Source organism: Phacochoerus africanus, chromosome 5, assembly GCF_016906955.1.
Source record: "Phacochoerus africanus isolate WHEZ1 chromosome 5, ROS_Pafr_v1, whole genome shotgun sequence".
NCBI classification, from domain to species: Eukaryota; Metazoa; Chordata; class Mammalia; order Artiodactyla; family Suidae; genus Phacochoerus; species Phacochoerus africanus.
Genome location: NC_062548.1, coordinates 65,131,458 through 65,134,639, shown reverse-complemented (window position 1 = coordinate 65,134,639; position 3,182 = coordinate 65,131,458). Strand labels below are relative to the sequence as shown.

The following is a 3,182-nucleotide window of genomic DNA, read 5'->3' as shown; positions in this document are numbered from 1 at the left end:
GTCCTTTTCAGAAGTTTCATCATTTTTTTTTTCCATTTCAGTGTCCTGATTTCATTTTCACTCAATTCTTTTATGTGTTTTCTGTGTCTACTATGTGGGTTATTCAAATGGCTGGTAAGATCAAATATTGAGGGTATGGCATTATCTTGAAGACCTGTCCTATAAGAACTCTCCCACTGATTTCATAAGTATCCCCTTCAATTAATGTTGAGATATAAAACAACGCAATCCTTCTTTGGCCAGCCCAGCCTGCCGCTCCCTTCCTCCTCAGGGCAGCCCACCCACCCTTTGCCCTTCAGGGTCCGGAAGGGGACAAGGTTTGTCTATGAAGCTCATAACCTGAGAGGAATTTGTCAGTTTCTTGCTTTATGAAGCTGATGCAGAAATTTTGGAGGTGCAATTTCACACTATGATAACTGAGAAGTGAGGGTTAAGCGTGGAGTACTGCTGTGGCCGGGCTGACATTGTATCCAGTGGATTTTCTTCCAAAATGAAAGTTGTTGTTTCTAGACTTTTAGAGAAATATCCCCAAGCTATCTACACACCCTGCTTTTCCTGTGCTTTAAATATGTGGTTGGCAAAATCACTGCCTGTTATGTGAGTACCTGTCACATTAGGAGTAATTGAGGAAGTTTGTTCTTTTTTCCATCAATCACCACAGTTGTTTTTAGAGCTTGACAATGTAATTTCTGTCCTCTTTCAGAACAATGAGTAAAGGGGCAAAGAACTGAAGGAAATTTGCCATTTTCAGTGAACAGGCAGGCATGATGCTTTTGAAATCTTAGTGGACCTCCTACAAGCACTTGTTTTATGTTTAGATGATATAGACAGTGATACAAATACTAGATGGAATTACTGTGTAGCTGGCCGAGCATTTGTACTCTGTAGTGCAGTAACAGATTTTGATTTCATTGTTACCACTGTGGTTCTTAAAAATGTTCTTTTACAAGGGCCTTTGGAAAAAATCTTCAGGGGCAAACCTCTCATGTCTTCTTTGCAGCCAGTATAGCTTGACTGCAGGGCTACATTCACTAAGTGAATTGATGGAAAATATTGAAGTTTATCATAAATTTTGGTTTGAGGAAGCCACAAATGTGGCTTAATATTCAGATGAAACTCCCAGGGAAATTTTGTAGAGCTCAGCACCATAACCTGGAATCCCAGCTAACCTCTGAGAATTACTATAAAGAAACTCTATTGTGTTCCAATAGTGGAACACGTTATTCAGGAACTCAAAGATATATTTTCAGAACAGCACCTCAAAGATCTTAAATGCTTATATCTTGTACCTCCTGTCATGGGACAGCTCAGATTCAATACATCAGAGAACACCATGCTGACATGTACAAAAGTGACTTACCTAATCCTGATGCTGCATGGTGAGCTGCATTGTTGGAGAATCAGGTGGAAACCCAGAGGGAAAGATGTAGAACTTCCTTCCACTATTTATGAAGCCTTTCATCTGCCAGACATCAAGTTTTTTCCTAATGTTTATGCATTGCTGAAAGTCCCATGTGTTCTTCCTGTGACGAAGGTTGAGAATGAATGCTATGAAAAATGGGCAATACCTGAGGAACACTTTGACAGACCAAAGGTCAAATAACTTGGCTTTGCTTAACATAAATTTTGATATAAAACATGATTTGGATTTAATAGTGAATACATTATATCAAACTCTATACACATAAGTCAGAGCTTCCTACAGATAATTCAGAAACCATTGACAATACCTAAGAGACTTTTAAAATAGGCCTTCTCTTATATTTGATATATGAAAAAAATCTGTAAGAAATTTGAAAATATCTTTCAGGAGATCTGTAAGGTGTACATAGGCCACTTAATCACTGAATATCTTGACCTATAGGGCTCTCATTGAGTACATGAGTCATTTATAATCTGCCTGGTTAAGTGGCCCCTATTTGAACTCTCATCCTTTGGAGACCTAACTGTTCTTCCAGAAGAGACCACTGAAAGTTCCATGTGATCTCTGCTAATGGTACTTTACAATTATTTTAGTTAAGTTGTAATATTTATCACTGTGGAGCCAATTATCAAGTGTTGAGTTACCAATTCTTTGAAGAAATAAATTTTGAGGAGGTGCGAGAGGAAAGAATACACTTTATAAAGTGTTACAGAGAAGCTAATGACTGACATTGGAAAAGAAGGTGTTTTAAAAAAGTACACTATTAAAAATCTATAAGGGACATTTAAGGGAATTACCGAACAGGTAAGAGAAACCTGTGAGCTTACCAGACAAGGATTTCAGTGTATATTTTTATCTTTATCAAAGGAACTTAAAGGAGCGAATTATAATTAAAATTTGAATGGAAGACCCTGCCATTGTTGATCCACATCTAGTTTACCTTCCTTTGTGGAGCCTATGCCTTCATCAGCTTTTTGGCAGGTCCATGTTAAACTCTCTGTTTCATGGTCAAGACAGGATCAGAGACCATGGATACTAAGAACCGATTTGTCTGTTTTCTTCTGTCTTTTCCCAGTATCTACTGCCTTATTTGATTTACAAGCAAAACCTAGAAAACCCACACACGTAAGTGTTTTGTAGCTTATCTAGGGATGATCAGAAAATAGGGCTATGATTTTTGGTAAATAAAATCTATTTTGTATAGTTTCTTTCCACCTTAAAAAAATGTGAATCTTGTTTAACATTTAGGTTCATTGTTTCTGGTGGGGACAAAACAGATTCTTGTGGTATATTCTCTTTTCAAAAATATTTATCACCGTCACAATTGGAGATAAGTTCTTTTATATTTTATTTATTTATTTTGGGGGGGTATGTGGTTTGCTACTTGGAAGAACTAAAAGAAACCATTTTAATTGCAAAATTATTAAATGTAGGATTTATCTAACTTTAAAAATATTATGCTATATGGCCCCTGATAAAAAATTGCTAGGGTTTACTTAACTGTTGCTGGCTAAAATATAAATGAATGAATATTGCAAAGATGTCATTAAATTATTTTATGTTAGGATAAAAAATTAAAAATAAATAATTTTTTTTTTACTTCCCAGTACCATTATATAGCTTGTAGGTGACCAAATCTGCTGAGAAAAAGTAGAATTCTAGATAAAATACAAAGGCACCATGGGGCTACTGAAACCATGAGGATGCAGGAGCCAAGATTCTCTAAGTAGATAACCAAAAAGATGTCAGTTGATGGGCT

General features: G+C 36.3%; 1 pseudogene; it reads left to right on the top strand.

The window, feature by feature from the left end:
* The first annotated feature begins 204 nt into the window (after positions 1–204).
* Positions 205–1,734, top strand: LOC125128450 (52 kDa repressor of the inhibitor of the protein kinase-like; annotated as a pseudogene).
* Positions 1,735–3,182: the final 1,448 nt, after the last annotated feature.